This window comes from Agelaius phoeniceus, chromosome 1 (assembly GCF_051311805.1).
Source record: "Agelaius phoeniceus isolate bAgePho1 chromosome 1, bAgePho1.hap1, whole genome shotgun sequence".
NCBI classification, from domain to species: Eukaryota; Metazoa; Chordata; class Aves; order Passeriformes; family Icteridae; genus Agelaius; species Agelaius phoeniceus.
In genome coordinates this window covers 84,145,359-84,167,214 of record NC_135265.1, presented here as the reverse complement: position 1 = coordinate 84,167,214, position 21,856 = coordinate 84,145,359, and positions in this window count along the sequence as shown.

The window sequence follows — 21,856 nt, the reverse complement described above, 5'->3', positions numbered from 1 at the left end:
CTTTTCTGTGCCAATCTTTTGATATCTTTACACCCTTCAGAGCTGTAATCTTATTAGTGATTACTTATGGAATTACTTTACAGCACTGCTCAGCAAAACAGGATGCACAACTAAAATTACTTATGAGGGAGATAAAATCATAACTGGCTTGATGTAAGAAGTTATAGGCCTAACGTGGTGTCCTACTGTTGACTTTTCTCTCATATTATGTCACCAGTGTTTCCCACACCAACTGATGTTTGCCTATGGGTACCAGACAGCAGTTGAGTGTTGATAAGACAGGCAGCATGGTAAAGCAAGAAAAATTACTTCTCACATTACCCCCTGATTTTGTTTTTCTTTTAAAACATATCTTTCTGTAGTCAACATCCTGTTTTGTGCAGCAGAAAAATCAATATGGGAAAAAACCCCTTTAGCTTAATGGAAGATTCTATTTCTTTGCAATTTTTGAAACATTACTTAGAATTTCAATATTATATGGGATGGAAATTCCTTCTGGCTGCTTCTAACTTCTCTCATTTATCATTCATTCAGAGCAAGGACGCAATAGGTAGGAAATGCAATCTTGTAGTTAGGGGTCCAAAGAATAATGTGTTTTGAATCTAAATATACCTAAATATGTGCAATGCCTCTTAAGCTATTTTTACAGTTCTGCATATTGCACAATGGGAAAAAAAATTAAAAAAAGAAAAATAAATAGAATATTTAGCATGCTTTATTTACAGTGAGCCTCTAGGAAAGCCATTCCTCCATTTCTTCACAGTTATTCACTAAGAAAAGTGACCATAATCAAATCTCTTATATTTCAAAAAAGTAGTTACTTGGCAACTGTGAATGTGATTCTAGAATGCAGGATATATGTGCATTTTAGGTGATTTCCCCAGGTGCTCAGCAATATGTTTCTATTTTCTGAGTGAGAACTGGGATAGCAAAAGCATATCCTGTGGAAATAAATTCAATTCATCCCTGTTCTTCTGCCAAAGTATACCATAAATTGCTCATATGGTTATTGTGTTCTCAAGAGCAATATATGGAACAATATACGCAATATTTCAGTTTAAATGTGAACTTAACACCAGAAGAGTGCTCACTGCTGTCTCTCCTAGGGCAGAAAGTTACTGACAGTTAAGTTGGAGTACTGATTAGACACTGAATATGAAATCTTCTCCGGGAAATAACGTACCCTTGATTCTGCCACCCTTCCTCCACTGTGTTGGAACTCGTACCATATGCAGCAACACTGAAAGATATAGATAAACTCTGTGGTGCATGTATTACTCAATCTGTTTAAGTGGCAAAACTAGAACTTCAATAAATAGCAATGAATTATGATACATAAATTTCTTTGTTAAAAAAAAAATAAAATTCAGGCTTCTCTGTAATCTTGCTTAGCTCACGGAGTGTCTTTTTTAAGATGTATTTGTGGTTTGGGAGTAGGATGGATACAGTGTACAGAGGTACTGTCAGAGTTCAGCTAACTCTAGCCCAGGCTGTAATTTTATTACTATAATAAGGCTGAAAGTCTTTTGCTAGACTTATTTAGTGTTGGGGTTTTTTAAGTCAATAGAGGGTGTTTAAGTGCATTTTCATCATACCATTTATCTTCCCCTTTGTGTAAGATGTGTAAGCAAGAGAAAAGCATGACTACTTTAAAAGTACATACATGTTCTTAATTTCATGCAAAAGGGAACTGAATAGGCACTTAAAATATTGAATGTCCAGTATTGAAAGAAAACAGGATGCAAGGTAAACATGATGCATTTTCACTTCAGGTTTAGTGCATTTCAAATGTTCATAGTCAACAAGAAGAAAAGGAACACCAAGCCCTCTAAAAGACATCTCACTTGCTGCCCTAAGAGTTAGACAGACAAGCATCTCAGGAGAAATTATGGAACAGCACTTCTAGGAGTTTTTCATTTGTAGCAGAATGGAGTGACTTTGTTAACTACAGTTATTTGAGCATGCTCTTTCAAGTTGCCCAAACACGCAGTCCTCTTACATTGTAGTATACAGTGCATATTATTATATCACTGTAAAAGTACTAGTGCACATATAAGTGTACATCCTAAAAAAAAAGATCAGTCATGACATGAATAAATGTTAACATTTAGTCCTAGTTAAAGACATTATCTGTTTTGCTCAGGTAAATAACATATCTTTCACAATTTAATCTTGGTGTTTGCAAAATTTGTCACAGGGTTTGAGTGGTGTTTTCTTGCTTCCTATAAGCTCCTAATTTTTGCTAGTGGTCAAGGCATATGTTTTAGAGTTTTGTCATGTTTTTGTCAAAATCTGTGTCATGGTGTTGACCACATCAATTCATTCATTGAATTTCATTTTTCTTACCTGTAAGATGTGGCCATCAAACACCGCAGTTTTTAAATCTTATTCATAGCTTTGGAAGTATAGACAAGCATAACATTTTAATTTTTACTTACAAATTTTGGAGTATAATCTGTGTTCAGTAATTCATAAAGTGAGGAGGAACTAGTAGAACTTTGGTCTTAATTCATATAATACTAGGTATAAGAATTCATCTAGCTACTTTTTGATTATGGTCCTTTGCTTGAATTTACCTATCCTGTCCTGTGCTGATTTTGGTCTGTTAACCTGCTTTTTTTTGGTTTAGCATCTAGAGGGGTTTTTTGTCACATTTTTGCTTTACTGGCTTAAAGGTCTATTATATATCTGTATTTCCTCCCTGTAACTTACCTTACCTTTCATACATAAGGTATTCTGTTTGATAAACCCTCTGGAGGCAACCCTAATGTATTAAATTCCTCATCCCTTAAAGTTTTCAAGGCCAGGCTGGATGGGGCTCTAAGGAACCTGGTCTAGTGGAAGGTGTCCCTGCTCATGGCATAGGGTTGGAACTAAATGATCTTTAAGGTCTCTTCTGACCCAGATCATTTTATGGGTTCTATAACTCCATGATAAAACACAAAATGATTCATCATGTGGTGTAGTTTCAAGGTTTTTTGTGATGTGATGTTGATCAGAGGGACAAAAACAAGAGTTAGATCAGGACAAGAAAAGGTTGCCTGAAGTTTTCCCCTCACTCTATACTGCTTTCTTTCTATCCTTCTTGTGCTACTGCTCAGTCAAAAATTACCACAGACATGTTCAGACAGGGTTCTGTTTGGCTGGCTTAGTTTAGCTTGTTTAGTTTTTTTGGGATTTGAGGGTCTTTTTTGTTGTGGCTTTTTTTTTTTAATGGATGGCTGATTTTTTTTTTTTTTTTAAATCTGTGATTGGAATGATTTCATTTATTCATTGACTTGCAATGTTAGATGCTTTTTGTTCCATGGGTAAAATGAAGAGTATGTATTTTTAGAGCATCTGTGTAAAAATCTCAGGATATTGAGTGGACCAGGATTTTGCCATGGAGTCTACCTGTGCATAGCTCTGAGGGAACCTTAAGAACTAATGAAAATGAAACACCTTTAAAGTGATTTATCTTTAAATATGGAAGGAATCTGAGTTGCTTAGATATCTTCAGCATCAGTCATGTAAAGAACGGATGTTTTTCACGGATGCACGTGTGTGTGTGTGTGTGTGTGTGTGTGTGTGTGTGTGTACACCTGTGTCTACACTCCTTTATATTTGAATGCCAGTCATTTGACCTGAAGGATGAAAACTTAGCTGGAGTTCCTCACTTTATAAAGATGACCTTTTATTAATGCATAAGGGATGTCATGTAAAGAAGCCAATGTTAGAGCCAATTTCCTATAGAGGGTGAAAAAGCTGATCAGTGTGTCAAAATTTACATCAGAGAAAGATGTAAAGGTTCTCTTTCATCTTTCTGATGTACAGGTTCTTTATATCAGAGAAGCTAAATATTGTGAAATATCCAAAACTTATTATCCATACTTCTAAATTACTGTGGGCAACTGGCAGATTCATTCAAATGCAGAGCAGGAAAAGGAAAATTTGGGGAAGATTTGATAGGCATGGTGTGAGGTATACTGGAGAAACATTTCACCTTGCAGTATGATCATAACCCTCACCCTTCCCCAGATTATTTTCAGACAGAAGAATCAAGTTTTGCTCTCTATGGAAAAATATTTTTTACAAGTATCTGAAACATAGACAAGGTATTCAGGCAGCACAGCATGATTATGAAACATGGACAATGAAACTTTATAAATTCTGTACCAACAACTATAAACCTTTGAAAGAATTGGAGAGGAGAAAGGTAGTAAAAAAACTTACAAAATAAAAGTGACATATTTTAGATGGGTTTTAATTGTTTGTTTTTATATTGTCTGTCAGAGGGAAGACATTCTTTCTGGTTATAGGTATATAAATATAAATATGTAAATCCCACAGAGAGAACCTCTCCTGCACTACAAGAATTTTCCTAGACTTCCTCATTTCTTAACCCCTCACTGCTACCCATCACTTCTGCTTCTTGACACTTCAAGTGCACATCTTTCTCCCACAACCTTTTCCTCAAAAATTTAGGTGGTCAGACATGCAAATCTACAACATTACTTTTCTATGTGATATTTGTTGCAGTGTTCTTGAATCAGTACAGAGCAGAAGAATGGAAAGCAGAATGGATAATGTAACTTTTGTGCACTGACATGACTTACTGAAGACAGTAATCACTGTCATCTTTTCAGCCTTGATAATACTGACCCCACAAAAGAAGTAGTAAACAGATTTTATGCCCTGCTAATGGGGCTATTTGATGGTTTCTTCCTGCTGGCATCATTCCTAATGATGCTACATGGTGACTTTTACTTGGCATAGGTTTGTAGAAGGGGTGGGTGATCACATAAAATTGGTTGGGTTTCTCTGCCTCTGTTCTGACTGCAGTTCTTATCTGTATGTTTGAGATATCTGTCCTCAAACAAATCCCACAGACATGTCCATAAAGAATATTCAAGAATGCTGTTCCCCCAAAAGGAGAAAACCAGGCTTATTTAGGACATTTAAAGTTTTCACAAAGCAAATATGCCAAATGCACGACAAGCTAACCTGCCAGTCTGCAAGGCTCAATCCCTGTCAAGGCAGTTTGTAAGGGAGGTCTTGGGCAGAAACTTGTTGGACAGTCAGGTTTGTGGAACTACTGAAAACAATGGTAGCTGCATTTCAAAGGGCAGAAGTTATTCCCTTTGGATTTGTTGAAGTAAATAATGTGTTGGATTTTCCACAGGAACTTATGTAACAAGACATTCTCTATTTACTTCTATTTATGTATTGCTTGGCCCTAATTAAGAGATTTAAGTCCTCAATCTATCATTCAAGGACATTATGTGAATTAGCAATGTTGTCTAGAGATTTTTGGGCTCATAAAACCACATAAAAACCACACATACTCCTCTATGCTAGCTGTTTTCATCTGTGGAAAATATGAAACCAACAATATTTTGTCACTTAATAAATTACACAACTGTAATTTGTTGAAATCTGCCCAAAGTCCACAAATATTTCATTTACTTACATTGCTTAATGAATACTGTAAAAGAATAAACCTAGAGAAAAGAAAGGTAAACTACAGGTGAGCAGTGGATGCATTGGGAATTCCCATTGATGCTGTATCCACTGTTCTCGAGTGTAGTGCAAGAGAGTATGAAAAGGGAGATTGTAGGTGAAGGTAGAAGAGAAAACAAGGCTGTAGAAAAAGCCTTACAAAAGAAGGTAAATAATGCATACAGTTAAAGAAATAGGAATCTAAGGCAAATGCAATAGTAACACCATTTAATGATTTCAAGTGCAGAATGGGAAGATGGGAGGGGAAGAACAGGGGAAAATCTGGGCACTTTATTCAGTTTCTCAGATGTTTTGGAACCAATCATTCGATACCTTCTTTGACATAATTTTGCTCCTGAACATTATGAAAGAACAGGATAAAAGAACAAAGAAAAAAGTAAATTTTGACAACCCTCCTTAATGACAACCTGGTCTTCTTAAATTGCAAAATGCAGTAATAAGGTATCAGCACTTTTCAACCAGTTTTTTGTCCATCATCCTTTGTTTTCTTTCCTACTAAGCTCTATTTAATTTTCTTGCATATGTAACTTTCACTTTTGAGCTTTTTGCTGGAACTGCCTTTCAGATTCAGTCAGCTAAGCACAGCTATTTCAATAATTTCAATATATATTCACTCTCATACTTCTGTTTTAACTTGCACCCTTGGTATGAAAGTAAGAACTGGTGTGCTGTTTATTTTCTCAGCCAAAATCCAGTCTCTTCATTGTAATGATAAGCTACTCATTTTCCATTATGACAGATCATCCACCTGGAAGCAGAGTTATTTTTCTAATAAGAAAGTTAAGAACTAAGTTCATGGCCATAGCTGTGTAAAACCACCTACTTTGAAAAATCTGCCAAAGTCAACTTGTACAAGTGGGATTTGAAATTGTACTGTACAATGTTAAATTTCCATTATGAATTCCTCTCCATGGACAGCTTTCATAGAAAGAAAGAAAGAGGGGAGGAGAAAAGGCAAAAAGGAGAGGGGGTCGATGAGAAAGAGAAAAAATACTGACAGAAGGAAAAATAGGAGGAGGGGGAAAGAAATAAAATAAAACCAGTTTGTTCAAAACATCACAATTTTAGCCTCAGCCTCTTTCATAAGCAGAAGTAATTTACTTTATGTTCCCTGAAATATATACTTCTTTGTTTATCATCATATAATATTATTGCTTTACAAGAGTGTCTGTCTCCTATTACCTCTTAATCATTGGGTCTTATAGTAATGCAGTGCTACTTAGAAGGGATTCAACCAAGTAAAAAAACCAGTGTATTAAAAACCCCCAAAATTTTATTATGTGTATTTCATTAAATTTTATATTTTATTTATGGTAATAGTATGTCAGAGCTAAAAACTAGACATTGATACACCTTCACAAAGTATTCACAATTATTTACTAAAATAACAAGTATTTACTTATTTATTTATTATACTAGCTACTAGCTTATTCTCCTTTTTTCCCAAACTTTTTCTGCATTCATACATCATCACAGAATAAAAAAAGTAAGTTGACCTCAGCAAGCAATATTTAGTTATGGCAAAGCATTCTTTTGCTGGCTTATTTACACTAAATGTGCTTTTTAAATGCTACCACTACAGGCAGTCAGCAAATTGATTTAAAATGTCCATCCACTGGGGCCAGATTCTGACACCACTCTGAGTAAATATACTTTATCTCATTAATTATCATGTGGAGATTAATAGCAAAATTCACAAAGCCAATAATTTAGTTAAGGTGAAGGTCATTAAAAACAGTTTGTGCATTGTTATTATTATTTGCTTTACAGTTCTATATATTGCTGTACATTGTTGTTATTATAAATGTTAACTTTATTACTGTAGTTTTTTCTTGCAATATTTTGACATAAAACAAGAAGGACATTTTTCCCTGAAAAATGTTTCTATTTTCCCTTCAGATCTAATTATTCACTATATATCAGAGCACTCAAGTGGGAGCTCTATTTTGCATTATGCTAGAAAATGGGTAAAAATAGCGGGCAAGAGAGTTTACAGAAAAAGGTTTTGACTTGGCAAGACATTTAAGTACATGCTTTATTTAAAATATGCAATTAGGCCCCAGGAAGCCCCAGATTTGCTGCAGGAACAGTCTGGAAAGCAACTGTGGCTTTAAATTTCTGTCTGTGCATCATATATTTGTGGTACCCAGTTGCTTGGCATACATTAGTAAAATATAAAAATATCACAGAAAATTTTTATGGTATATACATCAGTTGACAACCACCAGCATTCAGAGTATTTTTGGTCCCACTCATATGCAGGAAGAAAACACACGTTAATTTACGAGTATCACTTATGGCAAAGATACTTTTAAAATTTTATGCAGCTGAAATACCCCTTTAAACTGCTGAGAGCATTGGAGATTTTTGGTAGGTATGAATCGTACTCAGATATGGTACGTTCTGTGCAGAGGGGAAAATAATCTGTTCTTTGTATACAGTCATTAAATGTAATCCAAATCATATCTATATCTATCTCTACAAACATATACTGATCTTTAACTACTGGTTTTCTGAAACTATTGCTGAAGGCAATTTTCACTATGTGTGTCAGCTGAATTCAAGGTGCTTAGAATTCAGTAGGTATTGGTTAAAGAAATATTGCTTATGTGACTGGAATAATTGTCCTGGGTGGTACACCGATGACTTTGAGGGGCTAAGGTAAGTCACTTGTTACCAAAGCTTGGAAATATGTACAAGCATCTTATTGTATTTCATGGAACAGTTATCCCATGTTGGAAATTAATGGCTCTTCAACACCCTTCAGGGTAAGCCCTAGAAAATAAAGTCAAAACTCCAGAACCATCCCTTGGAGCACTGGTGCCCTGGAGCTCTCTGTTGGAGCCATCCTTTGGAGCACTGGTGCCCTGGAGCTCTGTTGGAGCCATCCCTTGGAGAATTGGTCCCTTGGAGCTCTCTATTAGAGCCATCCCTCAGGGCACTGGTGCCCTGGAGCTCTGTTGGAGCCATCCCTCAGGACACTGGTGCCCTGGAGCTCTCTGTTGGAGCCATCCCTTGGAGCACTGGTGCCCTGGAGCTCTCTGTTGGAGCCATCCCTCAGGACACTGGTGCCCTGGAGCTCTCTGCTGGAGCCATCCCTTGGAGCTCTGGTGCCCTGGAGCTCTCTGTTGGAGCCATCCCTCAGGACACTGGTGCCCTGGAGCTCTCTGTTGGAGCCATCCCTTGGAGCACTGGTGCCCTGGAGCTCTCTGCTGGAGCCATCCTTTGGAGCTCTGGTACACACACTCTCCCCTTATGGTCGGCAGCTACAATAGCTGTGCTGCCTATTTCATGGACATCCAGGGGAGATGTGGAAAGAACAGCACAAATTCTGAGTGATGAGCTCCTTCCTGCTTTTAAAGAAGCATTTGCTTCTCCCTCCCCCTCCCTCCATCTCTTCCCCCCTTCTGCAACTGAAGGCACAGCCTGCTCTCCTGAGTGAGTGAGGATCTCCCTCGCTGCTCCCCATATGCATCCACAGCAGAAAATAATCTGAAGAGACAAAACAGCTCACTGCTGATATCACATTCTAGTGCCCTCTTTAGGGAGCCTCAAGTGCAATCTTGCAGGCAGATTATTGAAGCCTGCCTGTGGAAAGTTTATTGGCATGGATGAGCTTTCATTCCAGTGGGTGCTGAAGAGTTTCAGATTATTCCTGTGTAAAGGAATGGATGAATTGGTGAGCAGCTTGTAAACTCTCACAGCTTTAGTTTTCCCCTGGCTGTTCATGAATTCAGGAAAACAGCTGCTAGATTCCTGACAAGTGATTTACATAGTTGATATAATCTAGTTTCCCTGCCAAAATACTCTTCTAGTTTGCTGTTTAATTGAATCACAGAGAGAGAGTCTGAAGTGTCTATCATTTGAAAATAGTAGGATGAGTGTTGTAAAAAGCATTTTTCAAGACTGTTCATAACTTACCTTGCTAGTCTGTTAATGGGCTGAAACAGGTTTTCAAGTAATTTCAAAAACTTCTGCTAGGCTACATTTCCCCTCTTTACTTTTCAAAAAAGCCTAACAGAAATGAGCAGTTCTCAAAACTTAGAAGAATAAAGGCAGTTTGCTTTCAGAGTCACCTAAACTCCTCTGAAGGAAGTGTACTTTGGAGTATTCCCCTTTCTATTTTAGAATTATGGGATCACAGAAACAGTTTGGTCACTTCTATTTTTTTTAATCTAAAAGTGTAAATTACTAGAATTGGCTCCACTTAAATCCACACAGTGTTTACTAATGGTAAACAGACCTTGACAGTTCTCTTTTCCTCTGGTGTGACATCATTCATATTCTGAGAATTCTTTCTTCTGGTGACTTCAGGGTATAAATACCTGCTATTGATAAGTAAGCAGATTTGTTGTGGGCTTTTTACCTTTCCAAAGCTTTTTTATTTACTTCTGTCACTTACCTCCCAAATATTTTTTCTTTCTCTTCAACATGGGACAGAAGGTTGCACAAAATGTGCAAGTAATGCAGCTGTATCTGGAGCATTAGATAATCTCAAAGGCCTGTGTCAAAAAGTTTATACAGTTTTGTGTGCAATAGGCTTCATGTTAATAAAAAGACATTGTTGTGGCTTTGGCAAGGAAAAACTCAGTGCAAAGATTCATATGCCAGCCCCAGATGAAGAATTCTTCTTAGAAATTCTTATTAAAATTTCTTAAAATTCTAGAATTATCACAGAATGATTTGTAGGGGACCTTGCAGATAATTTGTTCCAACCCCCTGCCATGGGCAAGGACATGTTCCACTAGTCCAGGTTTCTCAGACCCCCATCCAGCCTGGCCTTGAACACTTCCAGGGGTGGGATATCCACAGCTTCTCAGGAAAATCTGTTCCAGTGACGTACAAGATATGAACCTGATTAAAACTTACCATGGTGTTGATTTGGGAATCCTCAGACAAAAAAAAAAAAAGTGTGTTAGCAAATAAACATTTTAACATTTTCAGACTTTCCAGCTTCCCCACAGCAGTTTTGAAATAGTTGCTGAGAGTGGTGGTTCACTCACAATTGTGATTTCTGCAAAACTATGGTGTGCTCCTTTACATGTGGAAAGTACTGGCCTCTTCTTCATGATTAACAGTTCAGCAGGGCAAATTGTTTTGTTTCATTTTTATTTTTTAGTTTTGAATTTCTTTTTCCTTCTTTCTCAATTTAACAATTTTCTAGGAATATCTAGCAACATTACCCTCAGATGAAGCTATTTTGCTGGATGTACTGGGTGATTTGGACCAACATTACCTGCATGAACCCTAAATGGCAACTTTTTTTTTGTCTCACCACTCTCAGTTTTATATTAAATAGAATTAATTCAGGTAGCTGGCTAGATTCTTTGACTTGTCATAATTCCAGCCTTCTGGGAACTGCAGAGAATGATTAAAAAGTTATTAGATTAAAATGTAACTGGTTATTTATCCAATCACCCAGATAAACACTTTATTTTAGGAATTATTTCAAGGAAATGGGATTTCTGGATACCCGAACCTTTAAAGTAGCAGAAATGAACTAAAGTTTACATGAACAAACAGATTTCACATACAGCCACATAAGAGAGCATCTGCCAACCTTTCTCTGTGTCTAATAAATTATGCACACTGCAGAGATAATTCAAATGGCAGGCTATAAGTGTTCCTCAATCCTTCCCAGCTATTTCTGAACTTGTAATATGTCCCCTGTTCCTGAGGGAGATCCTTTGCTTCCTACTGCTTCCTTTGTCTCTGGGGGACTCAGTGCAAAGCCTATCAGGAAGGCAAGGCAAAGCATCTGTCTAGCTCAGAGAAACCATCCCCCAAAAGAAGCCTTGTCAAAGTTATTCAGAAGACTTTGGTAAGTCTCAATCAAGTGGATCTTTTCAATACTGTGGTCAATGGCATTAAAAATAATTTGGTTTTCATGCTGAAGAGAAGCAGGAATGAGGGTCTGTCTAAAACAGACCTATGGAGAAGGGAAAGTAGCCCAGCTACAGTCTGGGGATGCCCTCCCCTTCACTCCCACCACCACTGCCCCTGTACCTGTTGTGTTCTTTCAGAATGAGACACTTCTTGACAGAAGTCTTGGGGAATATACTCTAGAAAGCCAATTTGCATTTCTGATTTAGTAAGGAAAATCCATAGATCCAGGTGCAGGTGCATTTTTTTGTTTTATTTTTCACCTCTCATACCAGGAGATGTGTTATTTCCCTTCTTGGGAAGCAACACCTGCATTTCTATCCAGTGTCTCAGAATGAGAAACTTCTCTAAGGGCTGGTAAAACTGTGAAATTTTACCAGGCTTAGAGAAGCTTCTCATCTCAAAAAATGAGAAGTTTTGCTTTGCATGTCCATCTGCAAAGCAAAACTTCTCATTGTGTTATTCAGATTGTTTGAGCTGCTTGTTTTTAAAATAGCTATATTACTAAAGAAAAACTGAAGGAAAATTGCAACAAGATTGAGCTGTCCCAACAGTAGACTTTTATTGTAATGTAATGTTTTCCATCAATAGATTAAAAAAAATAAGAAGGATAAGAGAAGGGATTCAGCACCAATCTGAGAGTCATAAAAATGCAAGCATTCCCATAGTTCCCTGTCAAGAGATTAAATGTAAAAAAAGGGCAGCCAAAAAAACAGAGGTCCTTGCCCTATGAAACAGGAGCTGGCTATGAGCTGCTCTTTAAAGTACTTGTACTAATCCATGGAGAATCAAGACCTGCAGGAATAATCTGTATAAAAACCATCACATTTTTAAACAAGAAAAGGATTCAAACCATAAACTAGTGTATTTCTCCCTGACAGACTGCAACCATAACCAAAGGGGGAAAAAAAGAGAAATATTTTGGAGGAGGAAAATTTAGAACAAGAGAGGGGTGGAGATCAGGACCATGATTAATGTGTGAAATTTTTATTCCTCCTTTATTCTGTAGTATGGAGACCTCTGATGCAGATCTCCAAACCAAAGCATAATTTATTTGGCATACTGGATAGAAACATGACTGCATTTGCATGTCAGTGAGAAAAATGTGACCTAACAAAAGTTATTCACAGCCCTTTGTGGTATTAAATATAGGGGTGTTCTTCACCTAAATGATTCACTTGAGTAAGGAGTGTGGATGTTGTGATCAACAGGGACTGGTCTCCAGTGTAGTACTGCCCAGCTAAAGTAAACACACCCCTGGGCAGAAGCATTAATTAAGAGATCAAAATTGAATTAAATTAACCTTTTTAAGGTGCCTAAGCTTGGAGTCAAGGCTTAGTCATTAGAAAGGAATAGGCTTCCAGAGGAAGGGATTGCAGACCAAGTTGAGCCCACCTAAAGACAAGGAGGAAAGTTGTTGGGCAGTTGTAGTGAATGGATTTACAGTATAATGATTTATTCTTCATTTTATTTCCTCACTGGAAGAAATGGTTTTCAGAATGAGTTATATCTATCAAATCTTTCTGAGTTGTGCTATGCAAATAGCTCTGGAGGAGTTCCTGTGCAATCAGAAGACTGAATACATGAAACTCAGCTCTGACTTAGTGAAACAATGTTTTCTTGGGCTTCCATATGCAAGAGATTTTTACTTTTCATTTCTTTGTGATTGCCTAAGTTCTATCCTTAAAAAATAGGGTACCAGCTCTTGGCATCATCAGAGGAAGATGATTGATGTCCACAGATAGGCTTTCCTCTGTGTTCTTGTTCTACCAAAGGATTCAAAATGATAAAATTGTATTATATTGAAAGGTTAATCCTTTCTCCTTCAGAAAGGGTATGTGAGAGCTGATTAACAGGTTAGAGTCACATGTGATAAAGGAAAAGTTATAAACTCTAGCTGACATATCCACTGAAAGCAATGTGAAAGGTTAAAGGAAGATTTTCTTAGCATTGGATAGACTGAGGTTTTTACATTACACTGTCATAAATAAAGCAATACAGTAGTGTTATGACCAGGCAGGAGTAGAAATATGGCAAGTTTTTTCTATCTGTACACTGAGGTGAGTTAGATGCATATCAAACTTAATTCAATTGTCCAAAGGACTTATCATAAGGAGGACAAAGAGGGTAACAGGCATGTCAAATAATAATTTCAGTTGATTAATTTTAAAAGAATATTTCTTCCCTTTGAGACCCAGCAGCCACAATTACTTATTTAGCATTGGTCCAAGATCATTAATGTAAAGATGTGGCTGTTTGCCAGATGACTCATGATCTATTGAATGCTTTCCTAATAATATGCACTTTACAGTCTCTCAGCATACCTCATCAATGCCTGTGAGAGTTATTTTGTATTTGTATTTCATTAGTACAACAAGGAATCATGCTGGGTTTTTGGCTCTTCAATGCACTCACTCAAAGGCTGGACTTGATTTTGGATGTCTTTTCCAACATTAATGATTCTATTATTTTATATGTGAAGGGAAATAAGCATGAAGTAGACTGCTCATTTATGGGCATCCCTTGGGGTGAGGGATGGAGGGGACAGAGGATAGATCCTTTTGTACATGAACGCTGATAGCACCGTAGAAAGGATGCATTAAATACAAGTCTTACAAGAAGGATCAGCCCCTGATTTTGTTCTCAGTGTTTGTTCTGTGGGAAACAAATATATGGATATCTGTATTTGAAAATTTCCCCTAGCATTAAAAATACGGTGCTTTTAATTTTCAGCTCCTACCTGATACAAATTGCTTTGAGTTCCCTTGACTTTTGTAGAAAAGAAATGCTGATTTACACCACCTAAGTACTGAATGAAATAAAAAATTCTTAGTTACATGCCTGTTACAGACTGCCTATGCAACTCTCTCTGGAGAGAAAAGTGACAGGAATCATATTTTGTCTCTAGCTTGAAGGCTTTTGGTTCAAAAGTTCAAAGCTAAAGTATTATTGGATTACCTGTGCATTTAAGGTCACTTGTAGTAAAAAAGGAGAGCAGACAGAAAAAAATAAAAAGAAAACAAACCTGGCATGAAGATGTAAGGCAAGGTAAATGGATACAAAGAGACTAAAAAGAGAAGAGGACAAAGATGAAATAAAAACTCTAACAAACTCTAACCAACAATAGTGATGGACAAGACACCAACTCCTCTTTTCAACCCAGCACTTAGGAGGAATTAGGGCTTCATTTTATGACATGTGAAAGTATAGCCCTAGATAACTCTTATGAAATCATTAACTTACACAAATACCATCCCTGAGAGCTTCATCCCATGCAAATTATTTTAGCTGTACAAAAGTAAATCCATTCACTAAAGAAACAGAAATACCATCACTGAAGTTACAGTGTGTCATTTTCTCATTATAAAATGGCCATTACTTGGAAACTGTTTAAACTGCTGAAATGCAAAATCTTTTCTTTCATTCCTCTCCATCTCACTGGAAATAAGTCACATGCAAGTAAAACCCTAAGGAAAGTGTTGTTGGAGGACATGTTTTAATCATAATTCATCATGCACACTGATCACCAACAGCAATGGAAAGGAAAATTTCTCTTGTCCTCACGATATTAAGACCGACAAATCACACCATTTATCGTTGCAGCCCTCAGGACCTAACCCAAAAAGTATTTTCCCACGGATGCAGAATAGAAAGCTTGCTTTGCCATAGGGGATCTTCCAGTAAGAAACACATCTACTGGTTTAGCCTTATCTCTACAGATCTGTAGAGTTAAGATCTGTGTCCTATACTCTTTTCTAAGCAAGTGTTATGATCAGATGGAGGATATTGGGTTGCCTGAATCTTTTCGTCTAGCATTGACAATTTTAAATTCTAATATCTTAGAAAGGCAAAGGAGGCAGGACATTTTTTAATACAGTATCAAAGAAAACTTAAAAATATAGAAAAATGCAGCATTTATTGTTTCTCACTTATGCCAGAATAAGGCAATTAGCAATCAAATAATACCAGTCAGCAGGTATACAAAAAAGGACAAGAAACATTTTCATAGGCTGTCTGTAATGTACCCACAATCTAAATGCTGAAGTGCTTCAAATACTTCAGAGTAGATAGAAACTTCAACTCACATCCATTTCCCATTTCTTTCTTGTTTCAGTCAGGAGAACAGCTATTTAAGACACAGCTTTTTCAACAAACTTTCAGGAGAAGAGTCTCTTTTGTTTTCCTGCTACTAGTGAGGGCAGAGGCCACATTCTTGGAATACAATCTGTTTCATGTTCTTTCCCCTTTGGTGCATGGTCAAACACCTAGGACATTGACAGATAAAAAGCTAAAATGAATACTTATTTCAGAAAAGGTGTCTTAGAAGAATGGAAAGGATCCATCCCTATGGCAGCTCATTATGAGACATACTACCACGTAGATACTGTAAAAAGTTTCACAATTTCATACAAAATAGGAATATAATTTATAAGCACAATTAAAATCCAGAAAAAGAATGCACACTGAATTGCAACATCTTTAGAATTATGTTTTATGCCAGAAAATAACATACTTTCCATTTAACTGTAATTTCAAATGCAAATACCAGTGTCCTTAGAATGAAGCAGATGTTGGGCTTTATTTCAGTAGAATGAGCAGTTGTTCATCACTGAATCCTTGTCTTCTGGGGAAATATTTCAATGCCTTAATGAATGAAAGACAGGCATTGCTGGTTCCCAGGCAAACCAATTTTAGCTCTGTCTTTGGAGGAATTATTGAAAAGTTGTAGACTGTTACAGTGATAATTCCATATTAGTGTCATGTTAGGGGAGGGTTTTTTATTTTTTTTATTGTTCTGGGAGAAGTTTTTGCTACACTTGACTGTAAATTGTTCTGACAGTAAATAGAGGACAGGCAGATGCTTCCACACATAAGCTGGAAGTTGCTTTGGCAAGGACCTGCAAAATAAAATCCTCTGGGGTAAAAAACCTACCTTATTAATCCAACTGTAAAGGCAACTACAACTGGCTGGATTTAAGTACCACTGGAGAAAACAGTACACAGCTGACAGAAAATCCTACTTTCCTGCTGATCTGGGCTTTGTTTTCCATTCTCCTGTACCCTGAAGCACAAACACAAATGTATAAATCTAGATATCTAGATACATAGATATATATTGTGTGACCCCAACCACAGAGAAAAACTCAAGCAGGACCAGGGAGATGACAGTGGCAGGGTTTACATTAACAACAAATGAAAATATTCAGGACTTTGCATGGCATGGAGGGTCTGACATCCTGTTCTCTTTGTGATTTTGCGATTTAGTTGGTTTTCCTCCCTAACATGCATTATAATTTGGGTTCTAAATAGTGTTTTGTGATATGGCACATCCTTTTCACTGTGCCAGCTGACACTTTAGGGTGAACACTGATGAGTTTTACCCGAGGAGATGTCACCAGTAGCATCCTGTGATGGACACAGCAGACAGGGGAGGTGAGTTCCATGCTGGGGATAGCTTTGCCCCCTGGGTAGCTTGGAGCAGCTGGAGCAGGTTGCAGTTTCTGGAATGGAAAAGACATTGAGACAAAAAGAAACAACTGAATCATGAGCTTTTTTAGTAAACACATCCAAGCAGTTATTTTTAAGAACTTTTCTTAGGGGTCAACGGGGATAGAGACTGCCTGGACTGTGGACAAAACCGCAGGAGGTTCAAAGACCATTTGAGCTCTGCAAAGGTGGATCAAGACCTCTTACTCAAGAATACATGGCAAAAACAGTGCAGGTACAGAGCTCCATTTAGGCACTAATTCTGCTTCACTGAATGGCAATAATTTTGTTGTCTTAGAGCTGACAGTCAGGCTCTGATATTTGATTATAATAAAACTACTTTTTGATCATTTAGAAAATCAACATAGAAAAAAAAAGCTTAATTTTATCTTGCCCAAATTCTCTTCAGAAATAAACTGGCACAGCATCACTTGAACCAGTGATTCTTTGTCTGTTTAAACCATTGTAGAAATTGGATCAGTGGGTTTTAAGAGATTTCAAAGAAAAGTTGAAAATAAAATCATAAATAATGATCAAGACATACATAAGAAAAAAAAATCAAGCCACTGGATTTGTGCATAAGAGAAAATATACTGTAAAATTAAGTTTCAAAGCATAATATGTCATGCAAAGTCCTGTTAGATTATATGAAAGGACACTTTATTCAACTGTTCTTATATAAATACCAAAAGCTGGACAAATCTACATTTAATAATTTTTTTAAAAATACAGCATATAAATTATTTTTGGATTATATGTTAGTATCTAAAGCCAAGTAAATATTAAAGGATACAAAACAAGAAAAAAATTACTTGCACCTTTTCACTTTGATTACTGATTGCTCAATATGAGCACCCAGATACTTGGCAGCAATTTGGGAATGTCCCTTGAACTTCTGTAAAGTGAAAAGAAAATAACTACTACTTCTTGATGCTGGGGACAAAGGTTGAACCCTAGACTTGGAATAAATTTAGTACTAGCCTACATGTTCTGGGCTTAAAATCAGAATCACGTTGAGGCTTTGAGCATTTAAAGAAAGGCATTTCCTTTGCAGGTTTACAGGTGTATTGTGTTTGCATGGCGAGGGGTCACAGAGGTGAAGAGGAGAAAGCTGCCAGAAGCTTTCCCCATGTCTAGCACAGCCAATGCCAGTTGACTCCAGGATGGACTCACCACTGCCCAAAGCTGAACTCAGCAGCTACAGTGGTTGTACCTCTGGGATATCATATTCAAGAAGTGAGAAAATAAATCTGCAAGATATCAGCAGGCAGAGGAGTGAGGATATGTGAGAAAAAGAGTCCTGCAGTGTGGAAGGAGGGTGAAGAGGTGCTCCAGGCACTGGAGCAGAGACTCATTCCCCTGCAGCCCATGGTGAAGGCAATGGTGAGGGAGCTGTTCTACATGGAAGTCCATGATGGAGCAGAGATCCACCTGCAGCCCATGGAGCAGGATGATGCCTGAAAGAGGCTATGACCCACTGGAAAACCACCCCTGGAGCAGCTTTCTGGCAGCTTCCTGTGACCCTGAAGAGAGAAAAGATCACATTGGAGCAGGTTTAGTGGCAGGAATTGTAACCTCAAGGGGGATCCATGCTGGGGCAGCCTGTTTCTGAAGGACAGTATCCCATAGAAGCAACTCGCACAGAAACCGTTTGGGAAAAACTGCAACTTCCAGAAAGGACTCACATTGGAGAAGTTTGTGGAGGACTGTCTCCCATGGGAGAGAGCCCATGCTGGAGCAGGAGAAGAGTGTGAGTAGATCTCCTCTTGAGGAGGAAGGAGCTGCAGAGATGATGTGTTATGAACTGACCACAGTCCCCTTTCTCTGCCCCCTGGGCATCTGGTGGAGAGGAGGGAGAGAAAATTGGCAGGAATTAATTTGAAGAAGAAAGGAAGGGTAGGAGAAAGATGCTTTTAAGATTTGGTTTTATTTCCTTACTCTAATACAATAATTTAATTTAAACTAGTTCCCACAAGTCAAGTCAGTCTTGCCCATGATAGTACCTGGTGAGAGATCTCTCCCTGCCCTTATCTCGATCCACAAGCCTTTTGTTGCATTTTCTCTTGCCTGTCCAGCTGAGAAGGGGAATGACAGAATGTTTTCCTAGACACTTAGCATCCAGCCAGGGTCAACCCAACACAAAACACTGAGTGATATGCTGTTGTATCTTTCTAAAATGTATATTGAAGCTGCACAGTGACAATGAACCTACACCTGTCAGGTTTGTATGCCTGGATAAACTCATGTGCTTTCCCTGCCCAGTTTATAAGCAAAATTTTGATAGTCAACCAGTAGAAGACAGAAAATTTTAATTACTAACTCTAACGTTATACATTTTAACAAAAGCCCAAAACCTAGGGCAAACCTTGTCTTCTGTACAAGAAAATCATTTTAAGAAACTGGTGGACAAAAGTCCTGAACTGAAAACCTACTTTTAAACTTGAATTCACAGTAGCTATTTCATTTGACCTTGACATACTGAGAAAGGAATTTTTTGGTATTTTTTCATTATTTAGCTATAATATTATCTTTTTCTCCTTTGTGTTTTGTAGCTGGTGTTTTTTTATGAGAAATCCTTCAAAACAACCGTTCCTTTCTCATTACACAATGTAAATCCATGATTGACAGTCCCCATGGAAAGATAGGATTTCATGGTCAATACAATCTAAATAAAATACATGAGTCAAGAATGCATTTCCATCTCATTACAGCTAGGATAAGCTTTACATTCTTCATTCTTGCAATAGTCCAAGTTCAGACTGGCTAGACACTAGGCCTGAGAAGAAGAATAAAATCAGAGGCCAAAACTCACTTTTACCCCTCTGTGCTCTTGGTACCATCATGGCAGGAAATGATGAGTATGATGCTGAGATACTTCCTGGGAAAAGAAATCATTATCTCATAACCTGAAGGAAAATCCATGCAGGAATTTCCTCTGCATCTGTATTCTCGAAAGTGTTTTATCATTTCCAAAGGGAATGACTTTGCTGCTCGTGTTGAATGTGTGAACTCACACACGCATGCTTGTGTCTGCCTGTGCAGTGGGCATTGGATCAGGGTTACTCAGAGTAACCTGATTTTCTTGATTGGATTGGAAAGTGGTCCAGAGGTCTCAGAAGAGAGGAAAATAGACCATGCTTAAGGCCAGACTTGCATAATGAGACAGGGCTGTGTTTCTTCCTGTTGGCTTTTTTCTCCTTACTCAGTTTTGGCACGATACTGTTCCGCACAATGCATGCAAAGAATTAAAAAGGAAAAAGCACTCTTCACAACAACCATCAAAACTGTAGTGGGTTAATGTCACTGGGGAAAATTTCCCTGTTTGCGTGTTTGTATAATTTAACCAAATAATTTTAGCACAGTGTGTGTATACTGCCACTTTTTATTCCCACATACCTCACAATTTCTTAAGCCAATACTCAATGTGTATAACTGACAAGGGCACAATCATGGCCTTAAAGACACCCCCAGCTAAGTCATTTCACTGTGTTGTGGTAAAAGTAGTTTTAACCATCTCTTCTGGAGACTTAAGTGCTTTTTGTCCCTGCATTTATTTTCCAGACTGATCCTACTGATGCCAGAATGATTTTTGCTTTTATATTTACTTCATATATATTCGTAGCTCCGTAGATTATCGCTTTACAGCTATATTGTTTCTAGCTAGTTAGTGTACTTTTCTCCATCCTTTTCCCTACCCTGACAGGCAGAAAGACAGAACACATTCCTGAGACTCCAAATGCCAGGGGACCCAAAGCCCCTATCCTGTCTTGGTTCTTCCTGGGAGCCAAGGTTGAAACCAGCTCTTCAAGTCACATTTTCATTAATAAAGTTTAGTTCCTATCTAAGAGGAGGCTAAAGGAGAGGTGGAAACAAAAGGGGAAATTACTTCATTACTTCATTACTTATTTGAGCTTCTAAATTGATTATTTTTGTCAGTTTTGCTAATTTGATAAGCTTATAAAACTGTATTCACCCATGTGGGGGTGGGTATTGTTGGCATTTTCCATATCTGTTCCTGGAGGCCTCCAATAAAGACCAGCCTTTATACTACCTTCTAAACTACTTTTGTCTCAAAAGAGTTTTATTTTATTTCTAAGTCTTCAAGGTATCACTACAGATGACACCTGCCTTGTTTCATAATTTCAGATAAGACATGTGACTTACCTTTCCTTGGCAGTCCATCCAGTGCCTCCTGCTCTACCCTGTAATTACATGAGACATAGATACCTGCATTTCCATGCAGAGTTGTTTCTGTATTTTATAGCATGATGAGTTCTATAAGGAATCATGTATCAGATCAAAAACTGCTTTACTGATGTCATCAAATGCTCTTTTTTCCAATCCATGTTCTAATTTTAAGACTTTCATACCTTCTAGCACAATAACCTCACTTTCACCTTTTTGCCTCTAAATTTTAATTAGTTTTAGAGATGGAAGTTTTCCCATCTTCTTTGAGGTCTTCTGAAACACTGGGAGTACTTGACATCTCTCATGCTTTTCATAAAATCCCCTAGCCCTCCATTATTCCTAGTAATGATCTATTTCTGTGAAATGACATCATAGTATGAAATCACTTTTTTCCATGGTTGTGCTAAACTTCATTTGAATAATATATTCAGTCTGAAGACCCATACATAATTCACCTCTTTCTCTTCCCCACAGTGGTGATGGCCAGGTTTTTTTTTAGTTTTTGGTTTTTTGGGTTTTTTTTGTGTCTGGATAAGGGTTACACTGCACTCTTCATCATCATCATCATCATCCTTGGACTTGCAGATATATCCACTCCACATTTCTGGATCTGAGTCCTCAGAAGGTACTGCCTCTCAGGCTTCCCAGACCTGTTCCCATGTTTCTTTTGGTGCCAGTAGCTTTTCATCTCAGCCTGCCAGGCTTTCCAAGGCTCAGTGCACTCTGCAGCTGCCTGTGAACATGTTCAGTTTTCTTTCTAGCCAGCTACACATCCCTTTGGCTGCCAAGTTTCACCCTC